Source organism: Microtus pennsylvanicus, chromosome 2, assembly GCF_037038515.1.
Source record: "Microtus pennsylvanicus isolate mMicPen1 chromosome 2, mMicPen1.hap1, whole genome shotgun sequence".
Lineage (NCBI taxonomy): Eukaryota > Metazoa > Chordata > Mammalia > Rodentia > Cricetidae > Microtus > Microtus pennsylvanicus.
Genome location: NC_134580.1, coordinates 18138736 through 18165834, shown reverse-complemented (window position 1 = coordinate 18165834; position 27099 = coordinate 18138736). Strand labels below are relative to the sequence as shown.

The window sequence follows — 27099 nt, the reverse complement described above, 5'->3', positions numbered from 1 at the left end:
CAGACTCAAGGATGAGTCTTGGTGATTTCTCTATAACGAAGAACATCTAAGGAAAAGACTGTACCAATTCAGTGGCATATGCTAGCCAAAACTCTAAAGAATAAGAGAAGTTAAAGTTGGCGAAACTGGCAAGTGTTATGAGAAATGTGTGTTAAAACAATACAGAATTAGAAGGGAGAGCAGCCGAGGAACCTGTGTTCTGTTGCTCTGGAAGTCTTCCCAGCTCCGGAACACTAAGTAAGCAGAGTCATCAATTTCCATAGAGAAAAATCAGTGGCCCTTTCAGCTCGTTTCTGTTTGTTACCTTGAGCAAATAAAGACACTTAGGGGAAAAATCTGCTTGTTTTCATGATTTCTAATCCCAGAGTTGGAATGGTCCCAGCTTCTTTCTAAACAAGCCCACACACACCTTATTGTCTACCCTGCAGGATTCACTCTTTCTGCCTGCATCACCTTTTAAACTGTAAATTACATGAATTGACTATATGCAGGTAAAGTAAGACATAATGTTATTCTATTTGCTCCAGGACTGCTTATTTCTTACCACAGGGGAAAACTTAAAATTCAGTTTTGTCTCCATAATTCATTGAACAAATTGAATTTAGAGACAACAATAAAATATTAATAAACCCTACAGAAAAAAAAACTATTTACAGAGACCCAAGGAGAGTCAACTAAAAACAGGTATTGGAGTTTTTGCCAGGTGATCTTTGGCTCTTGGAGGGAGAATTTTCAGCTCAGATGAGAAAAGTTCATTTAAATTATATTTATACACAGGATTATATGTATTATAGGTTTTTGTAGCTAGTTAATAGTCTGATTTCTCACTGTTATTTTATACTCTTCCTCCTTCTTCTGTACTCACATCCTCCTCCCCTTCCTAAAGAGTCTCTCTTTCCAATGTCCCCAGTCAGATCATTTGTACCCTGCCATTCCCTTCGCTACTGTTTCCTGATTCCCCTAATCTGATACGGTCCATTTTTCCTTGTCTGGTTTCTACAGTTACTCCAAGATAGGTATTCACATCTGAAGATTTGGAGCTAGGAGCGTCTGTTGAAAGAACATGCGACATTTGTCTCCTAGATCTGAATTACCTCACTTAATACACTCTTTCCTAGTTCTACCTGTTTACCTGCCGATTTCATGGCTTCATTTTTCTCTTTACAGCTGAGCAACACATTTTCCTTATCCATTTGTCGGTTGAAGGACATTTAATTTCCTCCCATTTCCTGGCTATTATGAGCAGCAATGAACAGGACTGAGTGTGTCTCTGAAGTAGGATGTCGACTTTGCTATATGCCAATAGTCATATGGAAGATCTAGTTTTAGCTTTTTGAGAACTCTCTGCACTTATTTTCATAGTGACTGCACCAGTTTAATGTCCCAGGACACTGAATGAGGATTTCCTCTTCCCTGCATCCCCTCCCACATTTGTTGTGAGTTGTTTTGTTGATCTCGGCCGTTTTGTCTGGGGTAAAATAAAATCTCTAAGTTGTTTTGATTTTAATTTTCCTGACTACTAGTAACAGTGAAAAGTTTTGTGATATTTCTTGGCCATTCTTCCTTCTTTTGAGAACTCTTATTCAAGTCCCATTTTCAAATGGATTATTTGCAGTTTTTTTGGTTTTTTTATTCTTTGTTTTTTTTTTTTTTTTTGGTTTTTCGAGACAGGGTTTCTCTGCAGTTTTGGAGCCTGTCCTGGCACTAGCTCTTGTAGACCAGGCTGGCCTCGAACTCACAGAGATCCACCTGCCTCTGCCTCCCAAGTGCTGGGATTAAAGGTGTGTGCCACCACCGCCCGGCTCAAGGTCAAAAGAGGGCACCAGACCCCACTACAGATGGTTGTGAGCCACCATGTGGTTGCTGGGAATTGAACTCAGGACCTTTGGAAGAGCAGTCAGTGCTCTTAACCTCTGAGCCATCTATATTCTGTATATTAATCCTCTATCACATGTATAACTGACAAAGAGTTTCTCCCATCCTCTGGGGTTTCTTTTCACCCAGTCAATTGTTTCTTTAACTGTCCACAAACTTTTTAGTTTTATGAAGTTCCACTTGTTAACTGTTGGTCTTAATTCTTGAGAAAATGAAGTCCTATCCAGAAAGATCTTTCTATCATATAGGGTACTGAATTATGTAGGATATTGTATCATATAGGGCACTGTATCGTATAAAGTACTGTATCATGTAGGGTACTATATCAATAGGGTACTGTATCACATAGGGCACTGTATCGTATAAAGTACTGTATCATATAGGGTACTATATCGTATAGGGTACTATATCAATAGAGTACTGTATCGTATAGGGTATTACCTATGCTTTCTTCTAGCAGTTCAGTGCTTCAACTTTCATGTTTAGGTCTTTCATCCCTTTGAAGTTCGTTTTAGTGTAAGGTGATATACATAAGTAACATTGTATAGACTGAGCAGGTTATATTTAGTAATCTGTATGTGTGTACATATATATATGCATGTCACAATGAAAAGAGGGGCCATTAATTTAAAAAAGAGCAAGAAGTGATATATGGGAGGGTTTGGAGGGAGGGGGAAAGGGAAAGGAGAAATGAGGTAATTGTACTGTAATCTTAAAAACAAAGAAAAAAGAAGAGAATACTCAAACTGTTTAGTATCAGTTGCCTTGCCTACTGACTATGATTAAAGCAGGGATAGGGCTCTTCAATCCCTGGGTTGATTTCTTCTCTAAGATTAATTTCCAAGATACGTTTAACATAAATTTTACCTTTTATTATGATGGAAAACCACAACAGTGTTTTTTGGAAGTGATGTAAGTTTGTAAGGGAGGGGCTAAGTGTTTAGCAAGTTGATCTGTCTTTAGGGCACGTCTATTGTTTGAGAGTTAAGAGTCTGGTGGATATAATTCTGAGAAAGTTCATAGTATGGAGTCTATTTGTAGAATGGGGTATTGCAAAGATTATCTGGAAACACAAATCCCTGGGAGCTATTGCTCCACCTCATTGACTTTCCTGAATTAAGGAGACTACTTATAACATAACCATGCCATGTCTGTCCATGAGAACCTACTTGGCACCCTGTCTACATACTCCCAGATTGTTGATCCAAGCAACTTTAGAATATCATACTTAAAATTAAGCTTTTGAATTAAATTCTCAAGTGAAGTAAGGAGACAGGGACAGAACAACCCTACCCTATGTCTGTGGCGTGACTGGAGCAGTAATTGTGAGATTGTTTTCCATCTCAAATCTAAGACAAAGATTTCCATGCTCATTATTGATCATTCTTCTTCAATTTTTTTTCTGTCAATAAATCTCATCAGACTAGGCTTTTCCAAAAGTCTCAGTTCTGTCCTCTACAGTGTATCCTTGTCATCACTAAAGAGGTTTTGGCCATTCACACCCAATGCTACAATTCCTTCAGCTTTGCAAAGGCTCTTTGGCCCTGGGCCTATGCTGACACATATACATACTTCATATATTTCATATACACTTTATATGTTTCTGAGACGAGTTCGCTCTGTGGCTCACTTTATTTAAACTACTTGAGAGATTCTGAAAACTGCCCCTAGCAATGGTTCCTCAAGTGAGACTACCAGTTTTCTGGAAACATTTGCTATTTGATTTGATGGCTCCATAAGAAAGTTATGCTTTCTTCACAAGTAAAAGAAACAATTGCCGTAATATTAAAGTTATATATGAAATCATCGGGTATGTGGGCACCCACACTCCTTTGCCATCATGCCGAGCCTGCTGAAGGGCTGTCATGAGCAAGGCCCACCCTCCCCAACTGAAGAAATTTATGAACCAGAAGTTATCGTTGAAGTTAAAAGGTGGCAGACATGGATAAGGAATACCACAAGGCTTTGCTCCCTTTATGAATCTTGTGATTGGTGAGTGTGTGGAGACGGCCAATAGTAGGCCACAGAATAACACTGGAGTGATGGTCATAATAGGAAAGAGCAACATCATATTAGAAGTCTTGGGAAGAGTCTAAACCAGTCTGTTCAGCAGAGGAGTCCACGACCCTCCCACAAAAGGCCTGTTTCACTGTGGTGGAGAACTGGGTCATGAACATTTTCATATAAAACTTTTTGATAAATTTTTATGATACTCAAAAAATATCAGATGTGCAATAAATAATTCTTTGGAAATTAAAGACAAAAGTCAAGTTGACTAAGTTGTAGAGCTCCTGAATTTAGACATTGTCCTTTACTACATTAGTTGTATTTTTGAAACAGGAGCAAAAGCAGGCCTGAAACTATTAATCAGTGGTAAAGCCCTTGCCCAGCGTGTACAAGGCTCTGGCTTCCATGTGAATGACTCCATACTAGTTCCTGGAATAGAATGGCAGCGTTGGCTTCCAGAAGATTTTATTGCTTCCACCAAAGAAATGAAAAATGTTTTCGATGCTTCCTTTAATAATCAAGTTGGAAATACAAAATTCTGACTCAAAATGCAACACTTGCAACCTTTTAGCTATAAAACACGGTTGAGAAGAGAGTTCACTCTAGTGCAGGAAGGATCATGTCACGGTCATGCTGCATGGCTTCAGACTGATTGCACCAAGCAATACAATCTGTTTGTTAGTAATGACAAACAATGGTTAAAAGAAAGCTTTTGTATATTTAATGGTTTTCATTTTAAGCACTCAGCTACCATTTGACTGTTGGACTTCTTAAAACCAAATGTGTACAGGAAGGAGCTGGAAAAGGTCCCTCTGTATTGATATTTTGTTTGTGCTTTATCAAATAAAGCTTGCCTGAAAGAGTGCAGTGCTAAGCCACCAGAATTTGGGAGACGGAAGCAGAGGGATCTCTGTTAGTTCAAAGCCACTCTGGTCTACACGAGACTCGTCCAGTATAAAAGAGAAACAGGACTCATGCAAAGGTGATCCCAGCATTTAGGATCCCATGCCGTTAATCCTAGCACTAGGGAAGCGGAGACAGGAGTGATACAGCTCAGGCAGAGAAAATAATCTAAGACGGGAGAAGACAGGTTAATGGAGTCTGCAGTCTGAGGTTTGGGGAAAACAGTTGCAGTCTGAAGCTGTCAATAAAAGGACGCAGTCTGGGGAGGCCGTCTGTCATCCGTAGAGGTAAAAGGTCCCTCTAGTGGCTGTCTACTCTGCTTCTCTGATCTCTCATTTTTCACCCCCTAATATCTGATTCCGTGTTGTTATTAAGAGCAATCAGAATTCGTGCTACATCCCTCTAAACCCAGTACTAAGAATTTGAGGCAGTGGGTAGCACCCTGTTGACAGGGGCGCAGGTGAGCCGGCCCTGAGGGTGTGAGAGCATTTGGTGCCCATTTGGTGGCATGGGTGAGGAAAAGATGATCCCCACCCCGACCCTTGCACCTGTGGTAGGCGGGAGAACTGGCCTTGGGGGCATGAGAGCAGGAGAGCTGGTCCTGCCTCTCACCAACTGTAGCACTCGGAAAAGAGGCCCCTGTACCTCAACTAGGCAAAAAAGTAGAGCTGGCCCTAGTGGTATGGGTGTTAGTTAGTTAGTGCTGGAGAGCTCGCTGGGTGAGGACAGAAAGGGAAAGCTGGCGGGCTGACCAACCCAGCTACCGCCCAGGCCCAGAACCAGGACTGCAAAGGTAGCCCACCCCAACACCCACCTCATCTATGAACTGGGAGAACTTGTGAAGGGACCGAACCTGCAAATCCAAAGCCACAGGATCTCCGCGACACAGGATGACAACAGGATATGTAAGAGGAGCCCAGCGAAGGCCCAGTATCGATAGTGTAGCAGAAGCCAGAGGCCTCGAAACAGACTCGTTTCAATGGACACTTACAAGGAAAGATGAATGGACTTAAGGGTGTTCTGTGTGAGTCACTGGGCCACGCTACAGCGTCCACGCTGAGATTTGAGGCGGGGTGGGGTGGGGGGAGTTTTGGTTTGGTTTGGTTTGGTTTTGGTTTGTTTACTTTTTTGTTTGTTTTTGGGTTTTCTTTTAAATTGTATTTATTTTGGGAGGAGGTTGCAAGGGCAGAGAGAGAGTGGATATGGTGGGATGGCGAAATGAATGATGTGAAATCCACAAAGAATCAATAAAAAGCTCAAAAGAGCTGGCAGTGGTGGCGCACGCCTTTAAGCCCAGCACTTGGGGAGGCGGAGGCAAGCAGATCTCTCTGAGTTTGAGGTCAGCCTGGTCTACAAAAGCTAGTTCCAGGACAGGCTCCAAAGCTACAGAGAAACCCCGTCTCAAAAAAAAAAAATCCAAAAGAAACAAAAAGCTGAGGCAGGACAGTCATGAGTTCAAAGCCAGCCTATACTACATAATGAGAGTCTGCCTATAAGACAATCGATCTGAAAGCCCAACAATGGCAGAATGGTTAAAATAGACAATGAATGGAAATTGCAGATATGCTCAAACAGTCTAACGCAATTGTCCAAAAGTATTCAGGTTTCAGTAGAGTGTTAATGCTATAACCCCCACTGTCATAAAAACATATTTATAAACCAAATATAAGCATACATTAGCTTTTAACTTTATATGATCTTCCACATATAGGTACACACAGGTTCATTTATGAATAGATACGAATGTGGTATTATACTTATACATCTACATGATTTTCTGTGTGTTGCTTTATATCTTGGAGCTGAAATTACTGGTGCTTTTTGCATTTTTGTTCCAATTTTAAATTTAGTTTTTATTTTTTGTATATTGTACGGTATTATGTTACTTGTTTAAGTAACTAGAGGCTTTTATAAACCCATACAGCTTGAAGCTTTCTCCCATTTTTCTTACGTGGCATACCCGACACAGGAACCTGCCGGCACAGATTATTTTGTTATATTAATCAGAAACGAGAGTGACAATACAGTGAGTCAAGAGTGCTTTTAGGCACAGTCTAAATTACATGCGCAAGTTCTGAGTGTTCATTATCTAAAATGTCAACGATCAGAAGGATCTCAGACTTCAGAGTTTTATCAGACTCTGAAATATTTGCATCTACACAGGGAGGTAACTAGGGAATGGAACCCAAGTCTAAACATGACACTCTCATATAAATATATATATACATACATATATATATATAACCCATAGTCTCAAAGATATTCTATGTAATATTTTCAGTAATTTTGTACATGAATCTAAGTTTCATGATGTACAATTTTTCCACTGGGATCATCACTCTGGTACCCAGAAAGTTTCAAGTTTGGGAGCATTTTGAATTTTAGATTTTGTGTTTAGGGATCCTTTACTTGTATCAGGTCTATGATCATCACCAAGATACTAATGGATTTGAGGGACAAGAGGAGAACATTACTGAACTCCAAGTCGAAAGGACCCACTTGAAGTCTTAGTCTACTGCTTAGCTCTTCCATGTTTGCCTGGGACCAAAGTGTACCAAACAATCCAGTGTGCTCTCCCCCTCTGAGTTCTTCAGATGTTGTGTAACACATTTAGAACTCAATCCAGTATTTGCCTTTTGCTTTCCATATTGTTAGACCACCTTTTCTGAAGATTACATAGACAAAGCAAGGTCTAGATAACATTAGGCATGAGCTGCCAACACGATGCTGTGTGCGGAGCTGGCCAATTCCATTGGTACAAGCATGAGAAGACAGTGCTTTCACAACGGAGTTTGTTCTGTTAATTGATGTGCTCAAATCCACAAAGTCCCCCAAAAAACCAACAAGGAGACCGAGTCCCGTATGTAAAAGCAGAGAGCCTTTATTTTATGCAAGTTTGCAAACTCAGTCTCTCCGCATGTCCAACATATTGGAATAAACTGAGAGCCCCGAGCTCGATTAGAGTTGAGTTTTATAGGAGTAGAGATGGGAGTGAGGAGTTTCTGAGGTTCAGGGCCCTTGATTGGCTGCCATTTGTCTAGGGGTGCCCTGGTGAGTTTGTGCAGGTGATACTATCTACAGTGGTTGGAATGTTAGGCATTTCCTTTGGATGGTCTGTTCTTAGGTGGTGCTCAGGTAATCTTAGTTTATAGTCCTTCCCTGCAACCAGGTATTGCTTCAGGGTAAACTACTGAGACTCAGGCCTCCATTTAAACTTGTCGACGTCTGAGTCCTACTCTGGCAGGTGATAATGGTTGGAAGTAAAGAACTTCCTTTGGGTAATCTGTTTCTATTGAGTTTATCGTGGCTGGCTCCTACATTAATCATGGGAGACTCAACTTCCTCACCTGAATCAATTTTTTCAATCATCTGTCACAGCATGTTTGACCATGATTCTGATGTGCATGATCCATTGTTATTTACAAAAATTATTGAAGGGCTCTAGCAAGTCGCAGCAGGGCAAACATGGTGCCAGCAGATTTTGCCCTTCCCCTCTCCTCTGCTAAAACCATTATATTACATTCTAAAGCTAACCAAGGTCTCTTCCCTTATTTGGTCACTTTGTTATGCCTTACTCATTCCAGAGACTGATTGTTAAGGTTTTTTGATCTTTGGGGTTTTTTGTTTTTGTTTTGTTTTGTTTTGTTTTGGCCCAACAAGCCTTTCCCTAGATGCAATAACCCAATTCAGAAAAAGGCCCAGGTTTAATGAGTGTCAGCACCTCCAGGGAAACACAGAGATGGAGAAGAAGAACTTGAACAACCCCATTTTCGGTCTGGGGGGTGGTGCAGTTTAAATAGCCTTTGGGAGTGGTCTTGACCCTCCCTGGGGAGGGGTCACCGCTTGGCGGGTTTTCTTGGAGGTGGGGTCTGGACTGCAGCAACTCCCAGAGGAGGGGGCTTGGAACTTTCCACCTAACAGTTCAGACTCCTTGTGAATATGGATGCCGGGGAGCTGGGGTGATGCTTCCAACCAAACACTGATCACCAAGGTGCAGCAATCAAAATTAATTATTTTGACTAACCTAATGAAAATACCCAAATCAGATTACCAACACATCCTAGCACATTCTTACATGGACCTTTTTTCCCTATAAAATTAACACCTAGCAAAGCTATTTGCTGCTGTTTCTGCCCGATTCTGGTTCAGTCACCTTGTTTCTTTGCCTTTCTTAATAAAGGATCCCTTTGTATTTGATTTGTAGTTGGTGTTTGAGTCTGGTCTGTACCCAATCCAGGGTCCAGAAGGGAACACCACACCGTGCATGGGTCTCTCCAATTATGTTAAAACATAATTGATTGTGTGCATATTGCTTAATTAAGCATGGGATGTTTTATCTAGAGAGTGTATATGAAAATCAAAACTACTGACCTCCAAAATATACAAAGAACTCAAGAAATTGAGTTCTAAACAGAGAACTCTCAACAGAGAAATCTAAAATGGCTGAAAGACACTTAAGGAAATGCTCAACATCTTCAGCCATAACAAATCAAATCAAAACAACTTAGCAAATCAAAACAACTCTGAGATTCCATCTTACACCTGTCAGAATGGCCAAGATCAAAAACACTGATGACACTCAGACCCAAAAAGACAATTATCACATGTACTCACTCGTAAGTGGATTCTAAACATAAAGCAAAGAAAATCAGCACATAAATCACAATCCCAGAGAACCTAGACAACAATGAGGATGCTAAGATAGACATACATGGATCTAATCTACATGGGAAGTAGAAAAAGACAAGATCTCCTGAGTAAATTGGGAGCGTGGGGACCTTGGAAGAGGGCTGAAGGGGATGGGGGAGGCAAGGAGGGGAGCAGAGAAAAATGTACAGCTCAATAAAAATCAATTAAAAAAAAACACTGATGACAACTATGCTGAAGAGAATGTGGGGTAAAGGGAACACTCCTCCATTGCTGGTGGGAGTACAAACTGGTACAGCCCCTTTGGATATCAGTATGGCAATTTCTCAGAAGATTATGAAACAACCTACCTCAAGACACAGCAATGCCACTTTTGAGTATATACCCAAAGGATACTGAATTGTACCACAAGGACATGTACTCAGCTATGTTTATAGCAACATTGTTTGTAATAGCCAGAACCTGGAAGCAACATAAATGCCCCTCAGGCAAAGAATGGATAAGGAAAATGTGATACATTTACACAATAAAGTACTACACAGCAGAAAAAAATGACATCTTAAAATTTGCAGATCGAGAAACCATCATATTGAGTGAGGTAACTCAGACCCAGAAAGACAGGTATAATATGTACTCACTCATAAGCAGTTTTAGACATAAAGCAAAGAACAACCAGCCTACAATTCACAATCCCAAAGAACTTAGACAACAAAGAGGACCCTAAGAGAGACATACATGGATCTAATCTACATGGGAAGTAGAAAAAGACAAGATCTCCTGAGTAAATTGGGAATATGGGGACCGTGGGAGAGGGCAAAAGAGGAGGGGAGAGAAAGGGAGGGGAAAGGAGAAAAATATATATCTCAATAAAAACAAAATAATTAAAAAAATAAAATCAAAATTAAAAGATAAATTTAGAACAGGTTTTCTTGAGATTTGTTTTGAATAATATGGGGTCATAAAAATAGTCTGTTTTAAAAAAACAAGGAGGATTGGGAGATAGAGTGCTTGTGTGAAGCCCAGTTGTGAATCTAGGTTCAGTTATCAATATCACAAAAAGGGGTGGGGTGGAATAGTTCCATGGCTAAAAGCACCCGTTTAACAAGCCCAATGACATGAATTTGATCCCCAGAAATCACATAGTAGAAAGAAAGAATCATGAAAGTTGTCCTTTGACCGCTATGTGCACATGCATGGTGCATGTATTTGCATACACACACGCACACATATAAAATTAATGTTTAAAGAAGATGATGGTGATGATTTCCATGGTAAAATAAGAGTAAAAACTGTTGACTATTTCAGCAATTCTTGAAGACACTCATTGAAACACTGAGTAAATGAGAAGAATTTTGACTGGTGTAGCATTAGCCAACAAAATTATTTTGTTGTGTAACCTTTACTCTCATCTATCAAACTTACTTTAGGAAATGCAGATTGTGAAACTCATAATTCCATTCCCTCTTTCTTAAAGATCACACCAAGTATTACACTTTGTTATCGAGTTACTACCATATGGTTTAGGGTTCATTAAAGCAAATTAGCACCCTAAATTTGTTGTGTCTACAGTTCTCCTTTGAGGTTGGTTGTGCAAGTCGTCCTAACCTTCAGCATCTAGAGAACCAACTATACAATTTATATATCTTGAAGTTCTTAACCAAGAGTCATTTCATTTGCCAGAATTTTGGCTGGCAGCCTTGCATTGACTCATGTGTTTCTCAGATGTGTGTTGCTTTTCTCGGGCCCAACTTTAGAATGGTAATACTTAAAATAATCTACCCAAGAACGCAAAAGGATGCTGTAAATTACCCAGTGATACTGCTCGCGCACAAAAAAGAGAGAGAGCCATGGAAAAGAACATCTATTTTGATAAGGAACAAAACCTCCTGGCCAAACTTAAAACATTAAAATCTGATTTGCAGCTGCTTCTATTGCTCTGCAAAAAAACCAGAAAGACAGTAAAAGCCTAGAGCTGGAATAAGGTTCTGGATGCCATAGCAACGGCATATTCCGTGATGGCATTATGTACCACCTGGCATGCTCCTGACTAAAGTGTAATATTTTGTCTCAGGATTAACCAAAATGGGACAAAACATAGACATAAAGCAACAATCACATTAAAGCAACCTAGCAGTTGGAGCATCAAGCATCAATCATTTTTATTTTCCTAATAATGTCTTTTGTGCTACCAGATGTTAGCACCATATCAAGATTGATGAGTAGAGCCAAACTTTGAAGTGTTCAAAGAGTAAAAGAAAAAAATGTGCATTATAAACCTGCTAAGAAGATGTTACTGAAATGTATCTCAGTAAGAAATTCTAGCTAAACCTTCAGTTTATGTAATCAACAGAAGACTGAAATTGAGGAAACATAAAGGCAGACTGGCTATGACCTTGAACAATGTGTCTCTGCTCTCCTACCTTCAAACACAGTGCTTTTGTGATGAAGATACATGGTATTTCACAGTATTAGTACTGAACCAACCACAAAATAAAGGTCTTGAAATTTTCTATCTGTATATCAACAATAGCTTTAGACAATCTACCCAAGTAGAGAAGTGTAGACATAAATTCAACCCCAAAAATATTGGTAGGTATTCAATAAGCATCTAGTCACTGAGAATGTGTTCTATATAGAACACTACAAATGTTGTGGGGCATATATACATTGTCTGTCACCAGCCATCTCGGCTTTCTCCTTTAAGGATACACGGAGTTCACGCTGCCTGATTATTTTGAAGTTAAGCACAGACATGTGAGTGTGAGTAACAGGGAAGTGTGTCACTGTCAGGCAGACATCAGAAGAGCCAAAGTCTCATTTGCCAAATGGCTTCTCTACAGCTTCTGTGATCAAGGAAGCACATGTGGAAATAGGCTGTATCCGTGAGTGCCCATGAGTCACTCCCTGAGGACTCCAAGTGCTGTTAGTCAATGTTAGACCTGCAATCCAAAAGGAAAACTAGAACGTTCCAGGGAGTTGAGCTGTTGGTTAGCACAGCATAATTTAGCCTCTCTTTTCTGGTGTTTAAAGCACAAAGTTCATACCGTAGTAAATGTTATCCCACCTTTGCTTCAGCACAATCCCACCATCAAAGTGTCTTTCATTTCCATTAACAAGGAAGAAAACTGTGTGTCAGAGAGGTAAAGCAACTTGCCCAGGAGGGAGCAGATGGAACACGACTACATCACAACACCAAACCAGGTTCTGAATCATGCTTCCCGCCGTCCAGACAGCCTGTTCTTGAGGAGGATTCCAGCCAGATCAAATTCACAAAGTTGTGAAGAAGCAGTTGTGTAATTTCTATCCAAAAAAGAACTCAGTTTTAAAAAAATTCTTCCCATAAAAATAGGAAAGCAATTTCTTGGTTATCTGTGGCCTTTTGTGGTCTCACATGAACTCTTGGGTTGGGTTTTCTAGATCTGTGTAAAATGCCATCAGAATTTTGATGAGTATTTTATGGAATCTCTAGGTTGAATTGGGTAGTATAGTCATTTTCACAATATTAATTCTTCTAATCCGGGAGCACGGAAGTTCTTTCCATAGCCTTGTGTCCCTTTCAATGTCATCTTACAATGTCTTAAAGTCTGTGTTGTAGAAGTCTTTCACTTCTTTGGGTTGATTTATTCTTTGTTGCCTTTTATATTTGTTGGAGCTATTATTAAAGACATATTTTTCCTAATTTCTTTCTCTGAGAGCTCACTGGTGATACGTAGGAAGATTGCTTTTTACATTGATTTTATATCCAGAAACTTCACTATTAGTTACTAGATGGGAGAGTTTTTTAAGAAGAAAGAACACAGCTGGGGATATGATAGTACCTGGCCTTAAGTTATACTACAAAGCTATAATAACAAAAACAATATGGTAACAACATAGAAATAGATCAGCAAAAAACAATAATAATAATAGTAATAATAATAATAATAATCCAGAAATAAACTGACAAAACTGTGACCACCTAATTTTTGATACAGATGCAAAAACATGCAGTGGAATAAGACATGCAGGGCTGGTAAAACTGAAAACTGAGTTATCCATCTACCTACAGAAGAATCAAATTAGATCCATGTCTTTCACCCTACACAAAATCAACTCACAGAAGATCAAAAGACCTTAATCTAAACCCTGAAACATTCAAACTTCTACAAGGAATATTCCTCAAGATGTTGGGGTAGGAAAACACCCTGAAAAGAATCCAGGAGTCACCATGCTTGTGAGGTTCTCCCCCCACCCTGCATTGATCTTCTGCTCCCATCTTTACAACCTCAGGCCTAGATTCAGAGCCGTGGTTTTGGAGACTTCTTTGCCTGTTCCAGTTAAATAGCTCACTCACCAGCTTTACCTGAACTTGCTCTAGTCATGTAGCTCCTCCACTGGCCCAGTCTATGGATGGACAGACAGGCGCTCATACCAGACACACAACCAACAAATAAAATCAACATTCCCAGATCATGTTATAAAAGCAAACATAGCATGAATGGGAAGCCTGGATGTCTTCTATCAAATTGTTCCCTAATGAGAACTACCAAGATGAACTCTAGGACACAGAATTTATATGGAAAAATTATTAAATTTATCAAAGAATTTACGGGGACATAAACAAAGACTTTAATTCCAAGAGAATAACAAGAAATGCCTTTGTGTTGTTCAAGAAAACACAAATACATGGCCAAGTTAAATGACATTTGAAAAACAAAATCAACAAATAGATAAAAACATTTCAGACAGCACAAGCTAAAAGAAATCAGTATTCCAATCAGAAACTTAATTAAATGAATCAAGCAGAATATAGAATATGAGGACTTGAAGACAAAGACAGAAGATACAGACCAAATGAGCAGAGGATGTAAAAGAAAAAAGTGTGTTTGAAGCACACAAAAAGAGCATTCAAGAAATGTGTGAGGGGAGGATGGGGGAACTTGGGGAAACAGGATGACTGGGATAAAGGAAGGTTGGATAGGGGAGCACGGAAGCACAATTCTTAATTAAGGGAGCCACCTTAGGGCTGGCAAGAGACTTGAACCTAGAGTGGCTCCCAGGTGCACAAAGCGATGTCCCCAGTTAGTTCCTTAGGCAGCTGAAAATAGGGAACCTGAAATTACCCTATCCTATAGCAATACTGATGAATATCTTGCATATCACCATAGAACCTTCATCTGGCGATGGATGGAGATAGAGACAGAGACCCACACTGGAGCACCAGTCTGAGCTCCCAAGGTCCCAATGAGGAACAGAAGGAGGGAGAACATGAGCAAGGAAGTCAGGACCACGAGGGGTGCACCTACCCACTGAGACAGTGGGGCTGATCTATTGGGAGCTCACCAAGGCCAGCTGAACTGTGACTGAAAAAGCATGGGATAAAACTGGACTCTCTGAACATGGCGAACAATGAGGGCTGATGAGAAGCCAAGGACAATGGCACGGGGTTTTGATCCTACTTAATGTGCTGGCTTGGTGGGAGCCTAGCCAGTTTGGATGTTCACCTTCCTAGACATGGACGGAGGGGGGAGGACCTTGGACTTTCCACAGGGCAGGGAACCCTGACTGCTCTTTGGACTGGAGAGGGAGGGGGAGAGGAGTGGGGGGAGGGGGAGAAGGATGGGAGGAGGGGGAGGGAAATGGGAGGCTGGGAGGAGGCGGAAACTTTTTTTTTCTCAATAAAAAATTTTTTTAAAAAAGAAAAGAAAGGAAGAATAAAAAAAAAGAAGGGCTGGAGAGATGGCTCAGCCGTTAAAGGCTAGGCTCACAACCATAAATTTAAAAAAAAAAAAAGAAAGAAATGTGTGACACCATCAAACAATCAATCTTGGCAATTTCAGAGGCTACACCCATAAAGTCTCCCCAACATGACTGCCTAAACACGAGGTAAATAAGAACAACAAAAGCCAGGCGGTGGTGTCGCACGCCTTTAATCCCAGCACTCGGGAGGCAGAGGCAAGCAGATCTCTGTGAGTTCGAGGCCAGCCTGGTCTACAAGAGCTAGTTCCAGGACAGGAACCAAAAGCTACGGAGAAACCCTGTCTCAAAAATCCAAAAAAAAAAAAAAAAAAAGAAGAACAACAACAAAAGACATGCCAAAGTAGACAGGGGAAAACAAGGAGACCTCGTCCCTACACACAGCGAACTACAAGAAACTAAGGCACGCTGAGAGTGGAAGAAACGGTGCGTTCCCCAGGAAAGTGCACGCCAACTGGTTATCCACTACCAAATGGTCATCAATGAAAGCACCCATGCAAGTAACATTCTACAGACTGAGCAGGCTAGACTTGGGAACATAGATGTGTACAAGTATACATAATATACATATATGCATGTAACTACAATAATGAAAAAGGAAGGAGGAGTTTATGGGAAAGTTTGGGTGGAGGAAAGGGAAGGAGAAAATGGTGTAATTATATTATTGTCTCAAAAATAAAGAAAAAAATCAAGTCTTTGAATTAGAGACAGAGAAGAAGGACAAGATCTCAGGACAATGACAGCAAGATCATAGAAAAAACTTCCCCAATCTAAAGAAAGAATCACCCATACAGATACAAGAGCACCCAGAACCCTGACTTGACAAGACCAGAAAAGGGTCTCCCCAACATATCATAGCTAAAGCACTAAATATACAGAATATATATATATTGAAAGTTGCAAGGGAAAAAATATATCACAGTACAAGAGGCAGACCCCCCAAGGGTTTCCTTCTGACCATGCATCATGACACACACCATGCCACACACATAACCATATTCAGCCCTCACACACACACACACACACACACACACACGCATGCACGCGCGCGCACGCACGTTTTATAAGCCTGCCATCACCTCAGTACAGCGTGTGTTCCAGAGGTACCTGTATTTTGAGTCAATGGACAAGCAAGAAAATGTCCGCCATTCTCACCTTGAATCTGTGACCTTCAACTCTGGATGCAATCTCTGCACAACTAAGGACACCGGTTTCCAGAGTCGCTAACCTTCACAGTACAGATCGTCCTTATCACAGTGCAGATGGTCACCACAGCCTCACCTTTGCTCTGAATATCTGAATATCTCTGAATAGTTTTGTTCCATGATGCTTTGTTTGGGCTTTTATTTTTTTTACAGAGTCATTTGATTATATACTATGGTTTCTGATTTTATGTGTTTATGATATGTGTGCATATGTGTGTGTGTTTCTGGTTCCTTTTCTTTGATTTTTTTATCCTTTTTATTTTATTCTTGTTTTTTATTATTTGCCCGTTTGTTTTCTAAAGAGAGAAAAAAGTGTGACATTGGATGGGTAGTGATGGGTGGGGTGGGGGGATGGGGGCTTAGATGAGAAAAGGAACACTATTCAGAATATACTATGTGGAAAAAGAACCATTCCTATTTAGCTCTAAACCCACACCAGAGCACAGGACAGGGTACTGCTGGTGGCTAGTGTCCAAAGAAAATGCCCCCGTCCCCGCTTCCCCCACGTCCAGTGCCATGAGGCTAAGCACCACACTGTAAAGACTCGCTGGACCTGGAAGCACTTCCTCCTGTGAAAGTGATCCTCCTCTGCCCTCTCGTGGCAAAGAGAGACATCACATGTACTGTTAAAGCAGAGGCAAAGAAGGCTGTTCTGAGATGATAGTTAAGCAAGGGGCAGAGTGATATTCATACTGTCATTGTGGGGAAAGACTGGGATGTACTTAGTGTAAACTCTGCTTGGGTCTGTGACGTGATGAAGGAAATCCTAGGAAGACACCAAAATAACCCATGGAGCAGAGAAGGGCATAACAGAAATGCATGGTGAGCAAGGGATTATTTCCAGAGCATGTATTTTAGAATTTAACATTATGGAGCTGGAGAGATGGCTGATTGGTTTAGAAGCACTCGCTGCTCTTGCAGAGGTTTTGGGCTCAGTTCCCAGGGACTATATGATGGTGCACAGCCATCTGTAACTCCAGTTCCAGGGAAGCCAACACAAAAATAAAATAAAAATTTTAATTCAAATCTAGAATTACACACACACAAAAAAAATTCTACTTCATGTTACATTTACCAGTGTCAACCAACACACACAAAATTCAGTTTCATGTTACATTTACCAATGTCAACCAGAAGCAACTTCTCCATATGTAAATAGAATGGCTCAGTGGATAGTGCCTGAGCCACTGGGAATAATATCTTGTAATGAGAGTTCTGTGAGCAGGTGGCAGTATGTTTTAAGAATAAGATTACATGGTACTTGTATTTACTTGCATCATGGGTGCAAACACACACACATGTGCACACGGAGAAAGCGATGATAAATATAAATTTAAAAATAAAATGCATGCTATCATACCAAATGTAGACAAAAATGATTTACCTCTCTGGCTCTTTAATTCTGTATTAGGAACTATTAGCTAAAGAAGTCAATGCAACATTGTATGACAGACTAAGGTCCTCACACCAACTTCTAATTAATGCTTAGTCCCAGGCCCTAAGACGTCACCTTCCTGACCACAGCTCTCTGTTGTGTATAAAAACAGTCCCCACACAACCGGTAGGGGACTGGAGGGTAGTGTTTCTGTGACCTCTTCTGGCAAAGGGTATTCATATGCTTGTCCTGGAGAATGAGGATATGAAAAGCAAGCATGGTAGGACACATTCTGAAAGTAAGAATTTAGTATATCTGAACACACGCCAACAATGGCAGGCCAGAGTCCCCCTCAATACAAACACATTTATTCTCTGTAGTAATATGGACGGTGGGGGCTGCGTTCCCAACACCCCAAGCCGCCTGCCCGGCTAGCTTTGCCCGAAATAATTACACAGACACTGTATTCATTTAAACACTGCTTTGGCTCATTTCTACCTAGCATCTTCTAGGCTAACTCTCCCATATTAATTTAACCCATTTCTTATCATCTGTGTAGCGCCCCTAGGTGCGCTTACCGGGAAGATTCTAGCCTAAGTCCATCCTGGGTCCGAGCTTCATAGCGTGCGTCTTCCCTGGAGCAGGTAGCATGGCGTCTCTCTCTGAGGTGTCTGCTCTGGAGAGGAGAGCTGCGGAGTCTGACCTCACTTCCTCTTCCTCCCGGCATTCTGTTCTGTTTACTCCTCCCACCTATCTCCTAACCAATGAGAGCCAAGCAGCTTCTTTTATTTTAACCAATGACCTTCCTCCATCAATTCTCTCAAAAAGAAAGTCAACCCCCATCAAGAAGGAAAGGTATGCTCACTCACCAGTGAGATCCGTGCTCACCCCTCAACCTAGAAGAAGTCTGAAGGTCTTCCAGACATGGCTAGGGACCCCAAGGGCACTGATGTTATTGGACAACTCATGCAAATGTCTTCTGTCCAGTCTAATGGGACATTGACCTCCAAATACCTCACTAAAAGTTCTCATTCTACAAGCCATGTCAGGAATCATAGAATTCAGTCGTTATCCTGAATCCCATAAACAAATGGCATTTTTCATAATGAGATAATAGGAACTTAATCACGTGTGGTTGCAGGGTCCTAAGAAGAAATCGCCTGGCATGGTCGTGCATGCCTTTCGTCTCAACACTCAAGGAGGAGATCAAGCATAGTCATATTTCTGGGAGTTGGAGGCCTGCCAGGTCTACATAAATAGCTCCAGGCCATAGTGATACCTTTTCTCAAAAACAGAAACAGAAAGAAACTGCTTTTTTCAGTAAGTGGAAACCCCACAAGAAATTATAAAGTGTTCTCTCCCTTCTGTGTGCAAAGTGTAAAATCTGGCTTTGGCATGCCAGAAAAACACTAAAGACAAATTCAGAAATCTACTAACCAGTGAGTGTAGTTCAGATAGGAACAGAAGGGAATATAACATTAGCATAATAAAGCCCACAAAAACTAACAGTTTTGTGTACAATACTTTAAAAACCATATTAAATTTACTTAAAATAATAATAGTAGAAATGGGCAGTTACGAAATTCTCATGCATTTTGATTAATAAATTAACCTTTTGACCTGTGCTGGAGCAGGCCCAAGCCAGCAACTTCACAGGAACAGGCCTGAGCCAGGGACACACGCAGGAGAAGGCCCAAGTCAGCGACCCCCACCAGAGGCGGCCTGAGCCAGTGACCAGCATGGGACCAGGCCTGAGAAAGTGACCTCCATCAGAGCAGGCCCAAGCCAGTAACCTCCACAGGAGCAGGCCCAAACCAATGACCTCCATGGGACGAGGCCAAGGCAAGCAACCTCTGTGGGAGCAGGCACAAGCCAGCAACCTCCATGGGGCTAGGCCCAAGCCAGTGACCTACACAGGAGCAGGGTGAGCCAAGGACATATGCAGGAGCAGGAACGAACCAGCAATATCTGCAAAAGCAGGCCCAAGCAAGCAACTTCCAAACAACCTCCAGGATTGTGGAGCTAACTCCAGGAACACCAAACGACCTCTAGGAATGCCAGTAACCTCTGGGTTGTGACTCAGACTCCACCACGAGGAGCAACCATCTGAGCCTTGGATTCACTGGAACCTGGAAGGTTGATCACCAGACACAGCCCCAACTACACCCATCAGAGGAAAAGATGGGTAGACAAGGTAAGAACCCACTCAACACCACAAAGAGCAACATGACACCAACAAAAACTAGTGGCTCTAAAACAGCAAGACTTGAACACTCCAATAGAGATGAAGCAGAAGAAAATGACCTCAAAATAACTTCAGGAGAATGTTTGAGGCCCTTAAAGAGGAAATGAAACATTCTCTCAAAGAAATGGAGGAAAAGACAAACAAAAAAATTGAAAGAAAAAGTAACAAATAACTTAAAGAAAACAAAGAAAAAGCAATCAGATGAAAGAAATAATTCAAGACTTGAAAACTGAAATAGAGGCAATAAACACAAACTGAGAGAATTCTAAAAATGAAAGGAACATTGCCAAACTCTTTTCATGAGGCTACAATTACCCTGATACCCTAAACACACAAAGATATTACTTAGAAAGAGAATAAAAGACCAATCTCACTCACAAACATCAATGCAAAAATACTCAATAAAATACTGTCAACCTAAATCCAAGAACACATCATAAAAATCATCCACCATGACGAAGTATGCTTCATCCCAGAGATGTAGGGATGGTTCAACATAAGAAAATCTATAAATGTAGTCTACCATATAAACAATCTAAAAAAAATGATCATCTCAGGAGCTGCTGAAAAAGCCTTTGACAAAATACAACATCCCTTCATGATAAAGGTCTTGGAGAGAGCAGGGATACAAGGAGCATACCTAAACATAATTAAGGCAATATACAGCAAGCCAACAACCAACATCAAATTAAATGGAGAGAAACTCAAAGCAATCCCACTGAAATCAGGAACAAGACAAGGTTGTCCACTCTCTCCATACCTATTCAATATAGTACTTGAGGTCCTAACTAGAACAATAAGACAACAAAAGGAGATCAAGGGGATACAAATTTTAAAAGAAGTCAAACTTTTGCTATGTGCTGATGATAAGATAGTTTACATAAATGACCCCAAAAATTTTACTAAGAAACTTCCACAACTCTTAAATACCTTAAATATAGCAGGATACAAAATTAACTCAAAAAAAAAAAATCCATAGCCCTCCTTTACACAGATGATAAATGGACTGAGAAAGAAATCAGAGAAACAACACCCTTCACAATAACCACAAATAACATAAAATACCTTGGAGTAACACTAACCAAAGAAGTGGAAGACCTGTATGACAAGAACTTTAAATCCTTAAAAAAAGAAATTGAAGAAGACACCAGAAAAATGGAAAAGATTCCCCAAGCTCTTGGGTAGGTAGAATTAACATTGTAAATAAAAATAGCATTCTTACTAAAAGCAATCTACAGATTCAACGCAATGCCCATCAAAATCCCAGAAAGATTCTCCACAGACTTCAAAAGAACGGTACTCAACTTCATATGGAAAAGTAAAAAAACCCAGGGTAGCCAAAACAATCCTGTACAAGGAACTTCTAAAGTCATCACAATCCCTGATGTCAAACCCTGCTACAGAGCTACAGTACTGAAAACAGCCTGGTATTGGCATAAAAACAGACCCACCAATGGATATCAATCCACATACCTATGAATACCTGATTTTTGACAAAGAAGCGAAAAATATAAAATGGAAAAATGAGTGTATATTCAGCAAATGGTGCTGTCATAACTGGATATCAACATGTAGAAGAATGAAAATAGATCCATATCTATCACCATGCACAAATTCAAATACAAATTGATCAAAGACCTCTATATAAATCCATCCACACTGAACCTCATAGAAGAGAAAGTAGGAAGTACACTTGAATGCATTGGCACAGGAGACCACTTCCTAAATATAGTAGCACAGTAGCACAGACACTGAGAGAAACAATTAATAAATGGAACCTCCTGAAACTGAAAAGCTGTAAAGCAAAGTCTGTTAGCAAGACAAAACGGCAGCCTACAAAATGGGAAAAGATCTTTACCACATCAGACAGAGGACTGATCTCCAAAGTATACAAAGAACTCAAGAAATTAGTCATCAAAAGAACAAATAGTCCAATAAAAAATGGAGTACAGCCTAAACAGAGAACTCTCAACAGAGGAACCTAAAATGGCTGAAAGACACCTAAGGAAATGCTCAATATCCTTAGCCATCAGAAAAATGAAAATCAAAACAACTCTGAGATTCCATCTTAATACCTGTCAGAATGGCCAAGATCAAAAACACTCATAACAATTTATGCTAGAGAGGTTGTGGGGTAAAGGGAATACTTCTGCATTGCTAGTGGAAGTGCAAACTGGTACAGCTGCTTTGGAAATCAGTTTGGCAATTTCTCAGAAAATTAGGAAACAACCTTCCTCAAGACCCAGTAATACCACTTTTGGATATATAGCCAAAGGATGCTCAACCGTGCCACAAGGACATGTGCTCAACTATATTCATAGTAGCTTTGCTTGTCATAGCCAGAACCTGGAAACAATCTAAATGCCCCTCAACTGAAAAATGGATAAAGAAGATGTGGTACATTTACACAATGGAGTACTACACAGTGGAAAATTGAAATTTGTGGGCAAAATGGATAGGTCTAGAAAGCATTATATTGAGTAAGGTAACCCAGACCCAGAAAGATAAATAGAATATATACTCACTCATAAGTAGCTATTAGACATAAAGCAAAGAAAAACCAGCCTACGATTCACAGTCCCAGAGAACCTAGACAACAAAGAGGACCCTAATCTACATGGGAAGTGGAAAAACACAGAATCTCCTGAATAAATTGGGAGCATGGGGATTATGGGAGAGGGTAGAAGGGGAAGGAGGAGGAAGGGAGGGAGGGGAGCAGAGAAAAATTTATAGCTCAATAAAAACAACTTAAAATTAATTAATTAATAAATTAACATTTTAGATGCACTCAGTACTATTTCACATAAAAACACCAACTGTTTCTCCTAATTAAAGACTCTTCAAAGGTCTCAAGTTCCTTTTGAGTTTTTGTTTCATTTTGTTTTGGTTTTGTTACAGCAGAGCAAAGAAACAGGAGCTAACAGCAAGATGTTGCAAGGGAATTTTTTTTTTTTACTTTACATCCAGGACAACCTTTCAGTCCCCTCCAAGGTAAGAGAATGAAGCAGCCAAGACTAAAAGCCAGGGGGCCTTTTTATACTCAAACTCAAGCCTGGGTTGCATAGCAAGTGATTACAAAAACAGAATTTTTGCAGTTAGTAATTTAGTTAGCTATCAGCCAGTTCTTGTAACAAAGCATAAAACAGTGGAAACAATTGATGGTGTGTAGATCACAAGAGAATAGAGGAAGAGCAAATCAAAAGAACACGTTGACTTTTAGCTGAGGACATGAGAAGAGAAAAGCACCGTAAGGAACAATGTAGAAATAAACCAAAGTCTAATGCTGTTTAACTAAAAAAGGAAGAAAAAATGGAGCCAACTGGCCCTTAACAGTTTTGTTTTGTTTTCTATCTTCTTTGGGCAAGTATTACTGTTTTATAGACCAGAAAGGACTCAACCCCACAGCCACTACTGCTTTTCCCTCAACTTAAAGGTTTATCATACCAGGGCACAAACATTATTGAAGAGGCTGTCTTCATGGTTAAACATACAAGAAGGGTCTTCTTTGGTCTTGGGTATATCATTTCCCAGAAAGCAATTCTTGTTGTGTGAATGAGAGCATTTCTGTGATGTTGGGTTGCACATACTTCAATTAGCTGCATAATTCTGCCATTCTATGGCTCTAGTTGGGTAAAGAACTCCAGTTTTTCTGCCTAGGGAATGCTTTATGGGCCTCGGTTGAAATTAGAACCTGTACCCCATCTGCCCGTCTGTACTCTTTCCCTCTCTCTCTCTCTCTATCTCTTTTGATTTTATTATTTTATGCCTGTAAGTCTTTTGCCTGCGTGTATGTCACTGGGTGTATCACATGCATGCCAGGTACCCTAGGAGACCAGAAGAGGGCCTCATATCTCCTGGAACTGGAGTTACAGTTGGCTGTCAGCTGCTATGAGAATAGTAGGAACCAAACCCAGGTTCTCTGGAAGAGGAGAGTGGCTAGTGCATTTAGCCGCACTTCCCAGCCTCCACTCCCTTCTCAGTCCCATGCCCCAACACCTCCATGATGCTCTCCAATCATCCATTTTCCTCTGCACTTTCTACAGCCTCTCTGCCTCTGCCTGCCTTTTACTGTGGTGTTACCCGTACAGAAGAATATATGTGAAGTCTAACCTACCAAAATGATCCCCAGAGTTATATCATGCATTTAAAAAAAATAAATAGAACATCCCTGTAACTGTAGGCTCCCGTAAGCCATAACTATGGCTGCAAATACATCCATAGCCTTTTCTGCTGTTTGATCATAGTTTTGTCTGCATGTATGTCTGTGCACCACATGTGTGCCTGCTGCCTGCAAAAGTCAGAAGAAGATATTGGATATACTGGAACTGGGGGTGCAGATGATTCTAAGCCATTGTGTAATGAGGACTGAACCCTAGTCCTCCGGAAGAGCAGACAGTGTTCTTAACTGCTGAGACATCTATCTCTTCAGCCCCTATTTTTGGGGTCTTGAGACGAGTTCTTGTGTAACTTGGGGTATCCTCATTATGTATAGTTAATGTTGTTAACTATTATGATAGTTAATGTTGGCTTCAACTGGGTCATGGGTTAACTAAAAAACAAATAACTGAGCATGTCTATAAGAGATTTTCTTGATTTACTAAAAGTGAAGAAGGAAGATCTACCCTAAACAAGGATGGCATCATCCGTCAGCAGTCCAGATTAAAGAGAACTCCAAAGAAAAATCTCAGGCTACTTGCCTGCTTGCTTTCATGACAGCTGGTGAGTTCATCTACTGTGCTGCTGCTGCAATGGCTACTACTACTGCTTCTTCCTTTTGCTGGTATCAGAGTCCAGCTTCTTCTTCAAACTTTCCAGTGTATACTGTGTTGTTCTTAATTTCTGACTGGCTTTCTTGTCTGCGGGTTAGAGGGTAAAGACGTTATGCGAGGAAGAAGACACAGACACGCGGCAGTCCCACGTGGGTGCACTTTAATGGGGGAGGGGTAACAGGCAGGTAAGGGGTGTGCAGACACGACTGGAAAAGGCAGGGAAGAAGAAGAGGGGAGCTCATGGCGGCCTTTGCTTTTTAACGGGGAATGCAAAGGCTTCTGGGAAATGTGTCCCGCGCTCGCGTGCACTGGAGTCCAGCGGAACGCTGGGAGCTGTAGTTTTGGAGAGGAACAACATACTGAATCCTTTTTCATTGCTGTGAAGAGACACCATGACCATGGCAACTCTTCTAGAGGAAACATTTAATTGTGGTGGCTCGCTTACAGTTCAGAGGTTCAGTCTATCATTGCAGCAGGCAGGCAGACATGGTGCTGGAAAAGGAGCTGAGAGTTCTTACATCTTGCAGGCAACAGGAAGTTGACTGACTATCACACTGAAGGAAGCTTGAGAAAAAAGAGACCTCAAAGCTCTTCCCCACAGTGACACACTTCCTCCAACAAGGCCGCACCTCCTAAAAGTGCCACCACATTGGGGCTCAATCTGTCAAGGCAGAAGACAGGGTTTGCAGAAAGAAAACAAAATATCAGAAAAGCAAGCAGATTTTTATATGACAGTCAACGGGGTGGGAACCTGAGCTGACGTAGGCATCCAGGAGCACAATGACCTTACCAGAGGTATTTGACCTTTGGGAGAAGATTAAGGGAGGTTTCTTGAGGACTGTGGGAGGTTCTTGGTGAACAGAAACTACTTGAAGAGATCTGCTTTTCTGGTAAACAGAAATCTTTAGGCTTGTTTACCCAGTAGCTATCCTTCTGTTTACTGGGCCAGAGTCCTTCTGTTTAGGATGATGTCATCTGTATTGCCATGTGAGGGGGAGGGGCTTTGGACCTGATATATATACATTCTGTTGCTTCTGTTCCTCTAGAAGCTCCTGATTAACTGAGTTGTCATTCACAACCTTGAACTCCTGACCTGTTCAAGGTGAATCCTCCAAGTCAACTCCCTGGAACTTACAAGAATTCTTTGAGTTTGTGAAAATGTATGTTTTAGACACATTAGCATTTCCACTGTTTATAATCTGTACTGAAATTTACATGGTATAAATGGCAGTATATTTATGACAATAAAATGACCATGACAGATGTTTTTTGCACAATGAAAAGTATTTTTGAGGTCTATAGTTAGAAAGCAACCAACGAGAATTTGAACTTGAGCTCGTGGCTATGATGATAGTGATATAGTATTGTATTTAGTACTCTGTCAGAGTTGGATTAATAAATTAATAGAACTTTATTGATTAATATTAAGACTATGAACAGTAGCATAATGAGAGAGAAATATGATAACTTGCATTTGTACACCTTAAAACACTTTCTTATACCCTGAAACATCCTTAGATCCTCACAGCTTAAGCTCTTATTTTTACAAAAAGCACCTGTTCTTTCCCCACCATTATGACATCACCTTAACACCTAGGAGAAATCTGTCTTGTGAGTTTGTCTCTTTTGAGTCTGGTATCAAGGTGAACAGTGTCTAGACTTCACCTTGGTTCCTGCTGTTAAGCTGGCAAAGCTATCAGTCATCAAACTGCATCAGAGATCTTGAGAAGGCTAAATTTTACCTAAGTTGTCGATTAAAAATGACAGAGACTTACTTGATTGGCTACATAGATAGCCACCTCAGGGATCTCCATGGTCATTGAGGGCAGTTCTTATGGCAATATCCATCTTTCTGCTGGAAGAGGCAGGCCTGCAGGCCCCAGAAGATCTCACAAGCTTCTGTGGAGTAAGAACTCACGAGAGGACTTTACCTTTGTCTTAGGCAACTGAGGTAGTTGATTCCCCAGTATCCTGTTTTCCATGGTCTACAGAAGGTCTTTGCAGCAGTTGAGGTAAACGACAGTTTTTATCAGTGGCTAACGCTTTCACTAATGAAGTAAGCTGTGGGTGGAGGTTCTTCTGCTCCCATCCATCTTCTTTGGGAGAAATGGGGGTGGTGCCAGGAACTAATCAGTCTCTCTGTTACAAAAAGCTTTTAATAATTAAACATTTTAAATGCCATATTCCCCAGATCTCTGAGCATTTGAGGACTGTCTATTGGGTATATTTGAGTTATGACTACAGTATAAGATGTTATAGATAATGGTCAGGAAAAAAACTAAACAAGGATTTTTTTTAAAAGAAAAAAAGGGGAAATTCTGTGGGATAATACTCTTG

General features: G+C 40.7%; 1 pseudogene; it reads left to right on the top strand.

Annotated features, from left to right (window-relative positions):
* Positions 1-3740: 3740 nt before the first annotated feature.
* LOC142844723 (small nuclear ribonucleoprotein G pseudogene) lies at positions 3741-3971 on the top strand (annotated as a pseudogene).
* The last annotated feature ends 23128 nt before the right edge of the window (positions 3972-27099 follow it).